The following is a 15,626-nucleotide window of genomic DNA, read 5'->3' on the forward strand; positions in this document are numbered from 1 at the left end:
TCAAACATGCATTAAAAATCGAAGAGCATGTTAAGTAAAAAATAATATGAAAATGTAATATAGTGCTTACATTTAGAGTTAATTTTTCTTGCTGAATAATGAGTTTATGGACATTGAATGGCTTCTCTGAGGTAAATGTAACATTACGTGACTGTTACATGTCAGTTTGTTTCTGGACTCCATTTTGTGTTTCTTTTGTTCTGTTTCCCGCCACTCCTTTTGGTCTTTTGGTTCAGCTGTGTGTCTTCAATTATCTTGTTAATCAGTTTAATCAGTTCCTCCCTGTCACCTGTATATATTCCCTGTGATCTCCCTCTGTCTTTGTCGGTTCTCGTTTGTATTTGGTTTGAGTTGTGGTGTTCTCTGTTTTTTCTCCAAGTGATCAGTAAATATTTGTTCCAAGACATTCTCCTTCGTGCTTTCCTTACCACACCAGACCGTAACAGTGACATTGTTTACAAGCTGTTTTATTGACATCTTTTCGTGGTTGAAACACTGATTGAGCAATTATTTGAAACATGATACAGATTTTGGTAAGTTTTACTGTACAGAACATACCTTCTGATGTTCATTCATGATTACTTTGTGCTCTAAATAGTAGAAAAGAGGAAGAGATGATCAGTTCACGTGATTTGATAGAGTGCCAAAACCACTTTTATAGTTTGATTTGCGTAATAAAATTGACTGAATTTGAAAGCTTACTTTGTTTTATATTAAAAATAACAACACAATGCTTATTGTGATTTAGTGGATGGGAGGCACAGTAGCCTACAAAGTTTTGTTGATTCATAAACTGAAAAGACAGCAAGCAAACAAAAACACAGGACACACAACCATGCCCACACAGTCATAAATGATCATAATAACAAATAAATTAATGAATACGTCCTTGGACGTAACACTAGATAAATAAATAAATGAATATGTCCTATGGGACGTAACAACAGCATAGACTAAAAGATTGATTATTTGGGATTTAAGAATCTGTATTTTGCTTCATCAAAATGACAATCGATTAAAATTGAGAAATCTATATTTTTAACCCAGCCCTATAATTTATTAAATCTTAGCCAATGTTCAGAGCTTTGGTTTCTAAAATGTATAATTCAACCAAAAATACATTAAGTAAAAATATACATTTAGGTTTTTGGCATTTTTGGCAGAGATCCCAAGGCAGTGATTACGATGGAAGGAGCCAGGAGCAGGAGTAGCCAGGCGTGGACCCAGAGCACAGCCAGAGCCAGGACGAACTGATGAGGACGAACCAGGAGAGACACCGATGGTCCTGGAGGCCATATAGGGGAGCCATAGTGATAAGCATCCGAGGTGGAGCCAGAGTGCCTGAGGTGGAGCCGTAGGGAAGGCGGAGCCAGACGGAGCCGAACGGGTGGAGAGACAGGGTGGAGTGGACGGCTCAGAAATCCGTGTCATAGGCAAAACGACGTTTGACCAAGGCGGAGCAGGAGGGATGAGGGAGCCCGGTGGAGGTGGGAAGTGGTGTCTGGTGGAGCCGAGGGAGGGAGGAGCCAAGTCGGATCCGACAAGTCGACGGGCCGAGGTGGAGTGACAGAATCAGCAGCTGGAGGCAGAGCAGGGGATCTACTTGGCTGGGCGGAGCTGGAATACACACAATGGCTGATTTTGGAAGAGGATGCAGGAGAGGGAGGCTGAGTGGGAACTCTGGAGACACAGGAGACATTGTGCTGGACGGGATCGGCAGGGTGGGAGAAACAGGAAATTATCCTCTTGCAAATCATCAAATATTAATGCAGAAGCCTACTTCTCCCCCTCAGCAGTGGAAGTGTGGGCGGAGCTTCATTCCATACCTTCGAATTCCACAAGCTCACACAGCATCACACGGTGCTGGCGGCTCACGCACCTGGTTAGGCGTTTTGCGAGGCTCGGGCTTCAGGGCGATGACTGGCTCAGTCCATTTCTTCACTGGTGCTGGCTTGTGCATCGCGACACGCTCAAGCTCTCCGTCTGTGGTGGGCTCAGGCATCCTCTCCGTGCGGCGGGATGATGGGCTCTGGGTATGGAGTGAGGCTGGTGATGTAGCCCTCAGCGGGGCAGATGGTGCATGCCGATCCGTTATTCACCAGCACCCACTCCACTTCTCAGGGACCATTCACTAGAGGCCGTGCCTTGGTCTAGATCAAACGTGCCGCACAAGCCCTCAAAAGTGAAGCCAAAACGTCTCGATCGCCCCCCGGTGACCGGTCCTAGTATAGGTCATAAGCCCTGCCTCCCCATGTTATTCAACGGGACGTGAGACCAACTAAATAATTAAATTACACTTCACATATCTTTTTTCTAAAGATAGTTTCTGTCATTTACTGTAGTTTCTATCACGTTGATGTAATTTCAAGTGTTTGTTTTTAAAATAAGTTAGTTTTTAGTTAGTTATTTGATGCTATAAAAACGGTGCTGTGACATCATGATTGACAGCTGTGATTGACAGCTTCTCTGTGTGAAGTAGTCACTGAAGCACCAACGGACTTTTTTTCATAATGTTGACTATGTGGTTAGTAGTTGTATTTACCTTATTTTAACGAGGTAATGCAATCAGCAGACATCATTGGAGAGGAACGGAGCAGACAAGGCCAAAGTGCAGGGGCGTGTGCTTACGATTGATTCAGCGAGAGTGGGGGCGGGGCCTTGATTTCGCGGCTTTACTTCCTGCTCACGACTGCGCATGACTGGTCCCGAAAACGCTATACTGCGCAGACTCAAGTTCCAATATGTCAGCGCCATATCGGGACACTGGCGGCTTCAGTTCTCTCCAAGGGGGTAATCCACCAGCTGGAAACTGAAGTCTCCCCGGGGGCCGCCATTGGCTAACAAGCCTTCACCTGCTGTTAGCATTTCCATTGACTCCCATTCATTTTTGCGTCACTTTGACAGCGAATAACTTTACATATGAGACGTTTAAAGACTCCATTTGTCCATTATTTATTTCTAAAGAAACACGACAATGTATAAAAGGCTCTATTACCTTGTATCTTATGTTACGGCCCCGTAGAAGCAGTTTTTGTAAAAATAGGCTAACGATTACGTCATAACACGTGACTCTCTGTCGCACAGAAGAGAAATGACCGTAAAGACAGATGTAGAAGCTCACGCACAATCGGGGGACTTGGAGGCATAAAGTCAAGGGAGAAGCCCATATAGAGTCATAAAGTTGCTCCTGCTGCGAGCTCATGAACAGCTAATAGGCCTACTCACGATCTCCGGCTCTGCAAGATTCAGAAGGGAATGATTCAGATTCCTCTTGGCACCGCTACTAGAAGACGTACAACTGTCAGAACGGTTGCTCACATCACATCTACGTCTTCAAGCTCAGTTTGAGCATGCGCAGTGCGCTTGGCAATCAGGAAGTGTGTGCTTCTATTTGACTTCACTTTTCTTCGTTGAAGTCTATGGGGTCGCTGTGTCCATTTCTTTTACTGTCTATGGTTCTCTCCAATGGAAAAGAGCGAAGGGGCGTCGTCCATCTTTTTTTACAGTCTATGGTCTAGTGAGTTTGGCATGCCAAATCCATAAAGTCTCTAGTGTGGTCCTCCAGAGAACGGTCTTCCTGCTTGATGCAGAGCAGTTTGACAGCGGGAAGGTCCATTTGATTTGAGAGGGGCAAAAGAAAGGAAGAAAAAACTCATCTAGAGGGGGGAAAAAGGCCGCAGAAAAAATCTCTTTCAATAAGCAATAAGAACACGCAGGAGTATCAGAATAACAACTACACATTAACATAAACAATACCAGACAAAGAAACACAGGAAATTCCGGGAATAAGTACACGGAGGAATCAAAGATAAAATGGAACAGGTGTGGGTACTAATTAACAAAGAAAGTAAAAAAAGGGAAAAAAATTCAACCAAAACAGAACATAACATAACAGAGCATACATGTTAAATCTATGTTATTTTAGTATTATGTAGATATATAGGACTAATATGTATTAATTAGCATTAATCAGTTTCAATTATAATTTTTGTTTAAGTCTTAGTATTTTTGTTGTGCTTTTGTCATATTTCTAAATAGCTATAAAACATATTTTTTAAAGTTTTAGAAATTTTAGTAATTCAACAAACTTAGTTATTTCAATTAGTTGCAGAGGCAACATTTCTAATTTTCATTTAAGTTTCCTTAAGTTTATGGTTTTAATCTAATATTTATATTTAATTTTCATTGCATTTCAGTTTACAAAAACAATATTTAATAGTTTTAGCTTTAGTGAACAATAACAACGCTGTTAAGAGTTAAGCATAGTGTGAAATCACAGTTAAATTTAACTGGCTTAATTCACAGGCTTAATTTATATTTTATTTTGTGGTGTATATTTTTAGCTTTGTGATAGCCGATTGGAGAACTTCAGCTGAACTTCAATTCATTTCAAGCACTGGAGGGAACACTTTGATAATTCATTAGTGTGGAAATTGTTCACTGATACTGCTCACACTGCTGTTAAATCTCAGGAGATAACGGCCGCTTGGGAATATTAGAAAACGTAGGAATATTGCAATGGCTAAATCAAAGAGACACGGAGAAGTGCAGCTGTGGACTGAACAGAAGTTTCTTGAAAAATTAATCATGTGTGCTTTCTATTAGTGGAATCTGCATCTACCATCCCAAAGGGGATTCTCAACCGCTTTTTAATGGACAGCCTTTATTTAAAGAGGGCGAGAGAGGGTGGAAAGAGACAGAAAGAGATTACTCTAATCCATTCAAACACTTCTCTTGCTCACAGTTGACCTTATAGCCTTTCAGTATATCCAACCGACCCATATCACATTTTAATCTTTGTTCGGACAGTCCATCAAAGGAACGATCATCCTCCTAAGTAAAAGAATCTATTCATTTAAGGAGAAGAAATATGTTTTGCATAATTGTCGATGTGGGTAATGAGATAAGACTAAAGACCAGGAAGTAATCAGTTCAGACTAACGATTAGAGTGTAAGTGGATCTCGTGAGGGAATTGCATCGGGCTTAGTGTCTCCTAGGTTAGTCTGATTCTGTTTGCTCAATACTGTTGTCTTTACTCTGACAGATGCATTAAACCACAGTATGTCCATTTGTTTAACATGGTCTGGGGCTCCGGCTTTCTGAATCAAACCACAAGAGACGCCTGAGCAAAATGGCTCATTATACTGTTCCACAATTGCTGCCATCAACATTAGGAGATGTTTTGTTTCTCCCTTACTTGATTATGCTATATCATTCAAACACACACATACCGTAAAACTTCAAATAATAGCCGAGTCCCAAATAGACGCCTGTCTCTTTTACACGCCTGGTGTGGCTGCAGGTTTGGGTAAATAAAGGCCGGTCTCAAATAGAGGCCGGGTCTGTTTTTTAGTTTCGGGTTGTATTTAATCCTCAAAACCGCCAGATCGCCCGCTTTTTGGCGGCCGCCAAAGCACATTTTTGTCCCTCCAAAGCCTTTTTTTGATCGGCGAGTGATGTAGAATAGAATGACTGCTGCGCTTGACAGGGCGCGTTACGAGCAGAGAGAGAGAGAGAGAGAGAGAGAGAGAGCGCCCCGGCCGCGCGCGCGCACTCTCACGTCAACAACACGAGCGCTGTCTTGCTCTCTCTCCCTCGCGCATATTAATCAAAATCAATTGACGCGATAGTAAAAGGTCGGAAGACCGCAGTTTCACGTGGAGCATTTGGAGATTTTTAGAGATTAGAGACAGGCCTATACACTCAATGAACAACATCTCAACACTAAATTATAAAGGCCTGTCTCATATAGACGCCTGTCTCAAATACAAGCCGGTGCAGTTCGACGATTTGGGTAAATAAAAGCCCGGGCTACTATTTGAAGTTTTACGGTACACTGCTGAATGTAATGGACATGATTTGAAATGTTCTATTTACTATACAAACCAAAGATTATGCAGTGTTTGCACTGTGCACGCGCTTACCATATCAGGACTTCTGTAAGAGTAGACCGTAGAGAATTTCTCCAGGGAATCAAAGGCACCGAATTGGCCTTGGTTATATGTACTGAAACAGAGGTCATGAATCACCCTTGACCCCCATATGCCTCTTCTGTCAAAGCGACCCTTCCTATCGCCCATCCCCCCTTAGCCTATACATTTAGCACAGATGTCTTTACATTGCAGGAATTATATTTTCTCATTATGTAAATGGTGGGGAGAAATTGGGCCCTAAGGATATTGGCATTACTTTAGCATAATATGTATAGAAAATCTTTTAAACCTATAAAGCTTGTCACCCAAATTATTAATTTATGGTGTGCAGCTACTAAATTTTGACAAGCATCTCAAAGGGAAACCCTATAAATCAAAAGACTGAAATATGTTCAATAGTTCATTTGACAGCCTCCAAAATCATAGCTTTGGCATTGTAACCTTATTTTAACAGTGGTATTTAATCCAAGAGCACAGACACAGTAGCCTAACCTAGCCCATCATTACCATGGTTAGATCAATGTTCATTTAGATTCTATAAAACAAAACTATGGTATTTATTATTAATTATTGTTGCCTGAAAGCATTTAGAAACTATTAATGTGATGGCAGTATGTAAATTAGTTTATGTAGATAAGTGTTTCCTTATGTATTATAAACGTATAGCTGCTAGCCTATTTGTTTGTTTTTTAAACTGAAACCATGGTGAATTAAAGTAGGGGGAAGGTCTGGAAAGGTTTAAGTGCAACTCCATATTTTTATTTTTTGTTTATTTATGCTTGGCTCAGAAGGGTACATGGTGACGTTAATGCCAGGTTATGACGCTGTTACTGATACAATTTGCGCCAGATTCAGTGTTGGGGTAGTTACTCAAAAAAGGTAATTAGTTACTAGTTACTAGTTACTTCTGTAAATTGTAATGAGATTACTTTACTAGTTACTGCGTTTGAAAAGTAACTTCACTACTTATTACTTTACTTTCCCGTTTCTTAATTTATGGACAAATATCATAGCCCTATCATCACTTTGCCTGTCTACATAGTGTTTATTGTATAAATATATACAAAATGGCATGTAAAACCATATGAAAGAACAATATCCCTGTCTGCACAAGGAAATATATCTCACTGTAAAATCCACAAACAACAGGATAAAGGAGGCTATGGTGCGGTCATTTTAAAATGGGGTCAACACACAAGTTTTAAAACACAGGCTTTGGGAAACATGAGAATAAACTCTTCTCCTGAGAACAAAACAAGCTTTTTATTCGACTCATGGCAATAAAAATAAAAAATGAAGTGGTCAATGAAAAATAATAAAATAAAGGTCACTTTTACATTTTTGATCTTAATTTAAAATGCATTTTTCTTGGCGATTCAATAGTCGGCAGGGGAAGCATTCCTCTACAATGAACCCTGCAACAAGCCTGTTCATTTTGTTTTGTGTTACCTGCTGTGCTCCAAGACTTGAGAAGAGTTTTTGTAACAGCGTGCGCGGCGCCGAATCCGAGGATGAACGACTTCAAGAAGCCGAATCTGCCCGAGCATGTAGCCTACGTCTCACCGTGACCGCATCGGCACACAGTTTGCGTGTCTAAATCAGTTGCTTATGTTTACAAAATGAGCCTACAATAGCATAATAAGCATTTTTAATAGAAAGATCCATGTTTTATCAAATGTCCACGAAACTTAATGAAATGTTTAGTGAAATTAGAAACCATTTAAGAGATCGTTGATTTAGTTCTATAGTCTACATACATGTTTTTATATCCACATTTTGTTCTAATGTCACAAGTAATAATCTCAGGGTTTACTGGATTTTACGTACACGATTCTTTTTGTAGTGTTATTGGTGGTGATGTAGCCTACTAAAATAAACATCGTCACGTGTGGACCTTTCTTCTTCTCACCGTTGATTCCTGATGGTTAAGAGGACAATTACTCGAGTCGCCCCGTCGTTTCACAGAATAGTACAATGGCGAGCGCGTCGAGTATAAACGCCTCGTCCGTTTGGGGAGGTGCGCGTGCAGTCAGCGGAGACTCGCGCTGCAGAGACCCCCTGTCTCCGTCTCCGTCTCCATTTCCGTCTCTCCTTCGCACCGGCAGCTATGTCACTCAAATCGATCTCTATGGCAACGGTGCGCACGCACCACTAGACAGAACTTTACACACAAGCAAACACGGCTTGGGTAACGCAGGAAAGCGCGTTCCTATAGTATAGTAAAGTAGTGTAGTTACCGATATTTTTAGTGTAATGCGTTACTTTACTTCGTTACCCAAAAAAGTAATATCGTTACTGTAATCCGTTACTTTGTAACTCGTTACCCCCAACACTGGCCAGATTCTATGAAGGAAAACCTGCGTGCTTTGCTAGCTGCTTGCAGCTGTGGTTGCCATGGAAACGGAACTTCTCCCAATCCTTACCTTTTCCCTCGGCGGAAGGGGTGAGGAGGATGACACTTGGGCGTTGGTAAAAGACGGGCGAAGGGAAATAAGGCAACAAATCAGTCACAAAGTTGCTGTGTCAGTAGTCAGTGAGAAAGATAGTCGTTTGTCAGATCAAATAGCGACGTCCGATTCATGAACGAATTGATGTTGAGTCGACTCTTTTTAATGAATCAGTTTGCGGTTCACAAAATCGGTCTGAACCATAGATCTGAACCATGGTCTGAAAGCTATGGTCTGAACGATTAATTATTAGACGAGTCGTTTTTAATCAGTCCGAACAGTTCAACAAAGTCAACAACTCACTCTTAACTTTTAACGTTACCCGATTCTGCAACAAAAAATAACTGTAAAATTAGAGCTGTCTTCCAGAGATAAATAATAAAGATTCCTTTCATAATACCATTTGAATACTATTGTAGATAGCAGTCTTTATACCTTGGTAACAGGTCGTCCTTGTCCTTGCCTCAAAAGTTTATTCTTTACCAATAAAGTAAAATAAATATGTTTACCCAACTAAATCCTTTCTACTGAAATAAATTGCGCTTTTTTGTCACTCTTCTGAAAGGAAAATATAATTCACTTGATTTGGCCATATAACCAGAGAAATTTCAGTTTATCCAATTATGTAAGTGACTTTTCTTTCTGTTGTAAAGATGTTTTCTTTGACTACTCAAAACAAAAGAGAATATATTCAACAATTGATGTTTCCTGATAGCTAAATTTCACATACCTAAAAACTTTCCTTTATACAAAGTTGATTCTAGACAAGTATATGGAAATTATTCAAAGTTCTGTTAATCCTAAAGCAACAACTAGGCCTATATCCTTTGTGTCATCATAAGGTGTAGGGCAGGCTAAATTAATTACATTGTTATTGTTTTTGTTACCCTGGAAAAACGTCTGTATCTGCCTTAGCCTTAATGTTTTGTATTGTTGCTTATGTAGCTATAATAATAAAAAATTACCCGCTTTTTTTAACCAAACAATTCGAAAGAACCGATTCGACAAATAAGTCAGAACTCTCGAATAATGCGCATGCGCAATGATTAGGTCAACATGATTTGGGTTAGTGAGGATTTCAGCGACTGCAACTTGTATCCTTTTTGCCTGAGGTAATTTGGTGTTTACTCTAATACACTGATCCAGATACTAAGTTAAATGTAATATTCCTAATGACTGAAACCAGGAGTTTATGTCGTCGACTAGCCTATGTTCCAACCTTCCGACAATTCTTCCAACTAACGTTATAACTGAGGTAAGTCGATGAATTCTCACGGCGTGGTTTGCTAACTCTGTTTTATTAGATGCTATTTTAGGTTGTTGTTTGGCTGTAGTCATTGTATGTAGTACTTCAAAAGAACAATGATGTTTCAAGATGTATTTTAATTTTCCTATTAACAAATTATTTATGTAGCAGAGTTCATGGCCCAGAATAGTGTTAGCACTGTTCGTTTGAAAAAAGACATAAAGTTAATCAATCATAACGGGGTTGTGTAATTTATACAGAACATCAGATTTTAGAATGTAGAAACATGAAAAATGATTAAGCCTATGTTAGGCCTAAAACTCCCACAAAAGCGGAGTAAATGCTCGCGTGTATTGTGAGGTGTTGTCGCCATCCAGTGACTAAAGTCAGTTACTGCAACTTTATATTTTAACTTTACTTGTAACGTAGCTGTTGAATACGCCTGTTGAAAGGGCCTGCATTTCTCTCCCCGTTGACAATAACCTAACAGCTTATGGCACAACTTAACCTTGTCAACGTTGGTTGGATTTATAATGTTACTTATTTTCATTTATGGGGTCAGTGGGCTGTACGTAGCCTACATAGTAGGAGTGTTTGTTGTATGAAGTCGTCAGTCGGTCCTGTTGTATCATTAACATAGTGTGGTGGTATAAAAAACACAAAAGTAATGCTTGTTCCCGCCCGGTTTCGAACCGAGGACCTTTCGCGTGTTAGGCGAACGTGATAACCACTACACTACGGGAACTGAGCTGTGCGGCCGGCGGGGTGTGACGTCATTTTTGACGTGTGTCAGCGCCGGTGTAAGTTCATGTGGTACAACTGTTTTTGCGCATGAACATATTTCACCTGTCTATCTATCTGAGCACGAAAGAAATGATAGTGTTTACTATTTCAAACATTTAACCTTTCTGAGTGATCTGAAGGCACTCACCGTCAGCCGATTAGGCTATGTGACAGTAGTAAGTTACCCTAACTGTATGTCAAGATTCAGTATAGTTTTATCAAAAAACTTGCTTATGGCAAAACCGTGCAATAACTGAGAAAAGAAGATGAGTGCACATTAAAGTAGAATAACAGTGCAGAAAAGCATGCCATAAGATGTCAGATGTGTAACAACATACCTGTCCCTTGCTACTATACATGTTCAAAATGTGAAGTGCATTTAGGCGTGTTCCTTAATACAGTTGTATTTTGGCAGTTATCTTGATTTTGATACTTGAAAATTTTAAGCGAGTTTTGGATCCTTTAGGATTTTAATATCAATTGAACTTGTATGCATACGATACAATTTCATCCATCCTACTTATTTAATTGTGTTTCCAGTAGCTATTAGCTTAAATGGTTAGTTCACCCAAAAATAAATTAAATTAAAATTAAATTAAATAATCCCATAATTTCCTCACCCTCAAGACAACCTAGGTGTGTATGACTTTCTTCTTTCAGCCAAACAGAATCTGAGGTATATTAATATCCTGGCTCTTCCAAGCTTTATAATGGGAGTAAATAGTAGCTTGTTTTTTTAAAGGTGCAAAACGCAAGTCTCTGAGTTTTTGCAGAACTACGCCCACTCTGGTGACAAGCGAAACTGCAACCAGAGTTGTGCACACTCATGGACCACACGCATCTTTTATTGCAGGGCTCCAGACTAACTTTTTGCCTTGGTTGCACTGGTGCGCCTAACTTTTTTATTTAGGTGCACCAGCACAAAATTTAGGTGCACCCAAATGTTTCCTCGGCTCGCGTCGCCTTTAACGCCACAATTTCAAGCTCAGCTTTTTATCATGCTCCATATACATTCATATATAATATGTAAATGATTTTAAACAAGAATAAGGTGTAGGTAAATACTTTTTTTTTATTTGAAGCACAATTATACTGTATATACATTTTTTTTTTTTTTTAAGTGCTTCACTGAGCTGCCAAACTAACTATTTTGAGTCTCTAGCTCAGGCTCGGTAGGCTCTACCTCTTGAGTCGGATGCCATCTCCGACGAAGGACCAGGGTTTGGCATCTTACAGGGACTGGGGAGACTGGTGGCTGAAGTAGCTTCATGTCTGGGCTGTTGTCGGAGCATTGACCGGGGAGTAGGGATGGGTATCCATAAGGTTTTAACGGTATTAGTACTCTTACCGATACTGCTTATCGATCCGGTACTTTAACAGTATTCTTATCGGTTCTTTTTGTTTTATAAACAAAGATAAACATTATATAGGCCTACACAGTGCTTTAATTTCAGGAAGGTCTACTAACATTATACTGTTCAAGTATGGTCTAAAAAGAAATCTAATAAAGTAATCAAATGTAAAATAACACTGCATATTTTATCATAGATAGATAATGCTTATTAAAGCTGAAGTTATTAATTCAAGAGCTGTGAATACAAGCCGGTCATTCTGACATATTTTTGTGTACATTTGATAGTTTAGACACGCACATGAAACCCAAAGTATAATTTGCTTGTCTCGTTGGTCTGTTTCGGAGCGCGCGTCGCCTTGGGAACAGTATCTCTTGTGCAGACTTTTGTGCTTTTAATAGCTCTTTTTATTATTAAACGCGTCCCGCAATTTAGCAACAGTAGCTGGACTGCATTTTACAACAATCACGAGCTGATTCTGTCGTTAAGTTTGAGTTTTAGGGAGAAATGACAGCGCACTGCTGCGAAGGGAAGGAAGCTGCGCAAGACCGAATGTGGCTGTAGTTTTTAATGGTTTTACCTCTATATATTTTTTTTAATAATCTTTGGAAGCCGAAATCTAAAATAAAATCAGACTAATATCACAGACCTAAAGTGTAACCAGGCTACGTTTGAATATTTAGTTCTGCCGTCGTCACTCATTAAGCAGAGCTGTCGTGTTGTGCGCGCTGTGGCTCCGCGTGAGAGATCTCTCTCTCTTTCTCTCTTGGACTGCGAATAGCAAAAATGGTGTAATATTATTATACACAGAAAAGGCTCGCAAGATAAATTATTTTTTTTAAATAACGTCTTTATAGTAATAATAAATAGTATGTGTATTTTCGATACAGCGGTCTTTCAGAAGTTGAATACCGGGTTTCGGTATCCATCCCTACCGGGGAGAGTGTTGGGGGGAACAGGCCTACTTTTCTTAAAGAAAAAACTCTATGGGTCTATTTCTTTTCATTGTTCGTCGTCTGTTTTCTTGCGTTTCTTTTGCCGATGCTGATTGCCGTAACTGATTCTCTGGTGCTCAGGTCGCAATTTCAGTCACACAGCACGGAGCAGTGTAGGCCTACCACAGCCAATCAGAGGCAAAGACCCGCCCTATCTCCGTCTCTGATTGGTTTAGACCACGATATGATCCAACCATGAGTGTGAGTTCCGACAAAGGAGAACAAGCGCTTCGTTCGTGGAGAGGCAGCAGACGTGAGGACGTTAGGTGCACCGGTGCGACCTTGGAAAAATTTTAGTCGCACCCTTACAAATTTTGGTCGCATATGCGACCAAATTGGTCGCACTCTAGAGCCCTGTATTGGATATGTTTTATGTTTCATGTTGTACTAGGGCTGGGCGATAAATCGATTTTATCGATTAACTCGAATGTGTAGTTTACGCCGATTTTTTTTTAATGAAAATCGGTTTTCTCTTTAACAACCGCCGACGCGCCAATCTGGGCTCCCGTAGTTCCGACCGGGCTCAGCGCTTGCCATGATAGAGATACACAAACAACATGGCAAATGAACAAGCCCGCGGCAGCAGAAGCACACCCGCCGAAAACATTTACAAACTGAATCTGCAGGGCCGCCAACTCTCACGAGTTCACTGTGAGAGACGCAATTGTCACTTTTTACACGCTCTCACGCACACATCCATTTTCTAACGCAGAGAAACATCGCGAAGCAAAGATCAAGAGGACACTGACACCGACAGACTAGACAGAGCAGGTTACTATTGATATGAAACAGATTCTCAGCTCTCAGATTCGGTCAATTTTAATACGAAATTCAAACAATAAACACAGTTTTGGCGCTTGTAAATGTGACGTGAAAGATCGCTGACAGATCTCAGTTCAAGCGGCACATGAACCGATCATCTGTTACTCTTTACTACTAACTTACCCAAATGTAGCTAATAAAATCGATCGATCAGTGTTTTTCAACCGCGGAAAGATGTCCATAAAACAGCTGGAGAACAACATGTGTCACGTAACGTTACATTTACCTCAGGAATGCCTTTTAATGACCCATAGCACGCACGTTAGTTGGACTTAAAATAATTGCTATAGAGAGGAGTATTTTGCTAAATATGATAACTATATTACACATTTATTATATTTTACCTATATCATTAAAATATTATAACATTGTTTGTTATTATAAAAAGTGCATTATGTTTAATTTGAGTTAGTTTTAACCTTTAATAATAGCTGACAGGGCTCTCCATATGTTTACAGCATTAGGTGATTTATTTTTGGAGAACAATTAACATAACACATTAACGTATCTACTGTACCTAATATTTATCCAAAGGAATTGATATTGAATCAATATCAGAATCAAAATCACAAGAATTGAATTGAAATTGTGAAATTTGTGTTAAGCAATAATAAAAACAGTAGCATACCAGTCTTTGTACCATGTAAACATTGTGTTTATAGTTAATAAACTTGATACAATTATGTTTAGTTACCAAATAATTTGACAATCACATTAAACGTATTGTGATGCAAGTTTTTTTTTTTTTACACACCCCCCCAATCCACCCATTTTATGTTATGTTACATTTACACTATTTACAAAGACTATGCCTGCCCTCTTGTCTTTTTGGCTTGTTGTTTCTGATTACACTTTAATCCAGATAATATCCCAGAAGGGAATATCAAAACAAAATCAAGTTAAAACTTGTTTTGAACAATTTCTTTGTCATCTGCAGATTGATTTTAAGTAGGGAGAGAAAAAAAATCGATTTAAATCGTAAATCGGATTTTTTGTGAAAAAATCGGGGATTTTTTTTTTAGGCCATATCGCCCAGCCCTATGTTGTACTATTCTTCCGAACACAATTCCTAGTTTATGAAACTGTTCACTAACAATGGTAGTAAAACCAATTCTGATTGTACATGTATCTAGCTTACGCTAAAGCATTACACATTTTACGCATCGTCATTTGTTGTCATACATAGATTGGCCGTATCAAACATTAGAGACTGGGCTATATCTTACCGTTTTATCAAGAAAAAAGCCAACTGAGGATCCCGTTTGAGACCAAGAGCAGACCGGAGATCTCTCCATTTGTTGAATGCCTTCCCGAGGTTGACTCTCGTCTTACTTCGACGCTTGTCTGACTCCAATTTGGACCTTTTGGTGGCACTAGACACAATTTTTCTTTTCTTTACTTTACGTGGAGTTTGCGTTGGGGTTTGGAATGGACTACAAGCCGGTCTCTTTGAATCCATCTTCTACCTTTGACGCACGAATTGTCTTCGCTGATGCGGAGAATGGCGGCGCCGGCGAATACACAAACCTGCGAGACATAGCCTGGTGAGCGTGAACGCGCATGACGTCACGCCCAGTCTCAAATTCAAGCCCGAATCCCTCTTATATATTTTACTGTACAGGATTATAGAGGCAATCTCAGTGCGCAGAGAAGGGCTCATTCAGCCCATCAGGCAGTTCTTTAAGCATGTATAGGATAGAAAAACAGGTATTTTTAACATGAAAAGTTGCGCAATGCACCTTTAAGCCCAAAAAGTGCATCCATCCATCATAAAAGTAATTCATACGGCTCCAGGGGGTTAATAAAGAAAAAAATCCATATAACTTTATAAACTATAATCACTTGCTTCCGGTAACGGCCATACGTGAGTCTAGTTCCGGCTGAAGAGTGACCTCTGACCCCACGCATGACGAAGGATGTAGGCGTAGCGTAAGCTTTGACGCCTCTCATGGTTCAAACAAACAGGGCTGGACAACAAACTCAAGCTTCTGCGACATTTCTCTTTATAAATTCTCGTTTTAGACTTCTAATTCGTGACCGTGTTTTT

General features: G+C 39.8%; 1 non-coding gene across 1 annotated transcript; it reads right to left on the minus strand.

Moving 5' to 3' along the window:
• Positions 1–10,299: 10,299 nt before the first annotated feature.
• Positions 10,300–10,372, minus strand: trnav-aac (transfer RNA valine (anticodon AAC)). Its single transcript has one exon. It is a non-coding gene; the product is annotated as a tRNA-Val (tRNA).
• Between the last annotated feature and the right edge of the window lie 5,254 nt (positions 10,373–15,626).

This window comes from Rhinichthys klamathensis, unplaced genomic scaffold (genome assembly GCF_029890125.1).
Source record: "Rhinichthys klamathensis goyatoka isolate OS25496 unplaced genomic scaffold, OSU_Roscu_1.1 h1tg000786l_1, whole genome shotgun sequence".
Lineage (NCBI taxonomy): Eukaryota > Metazoa > Chordata > Actinopteri > Cypriniformes > Leuciscidae > Rhinichthys > Rhinichthys klamathensis.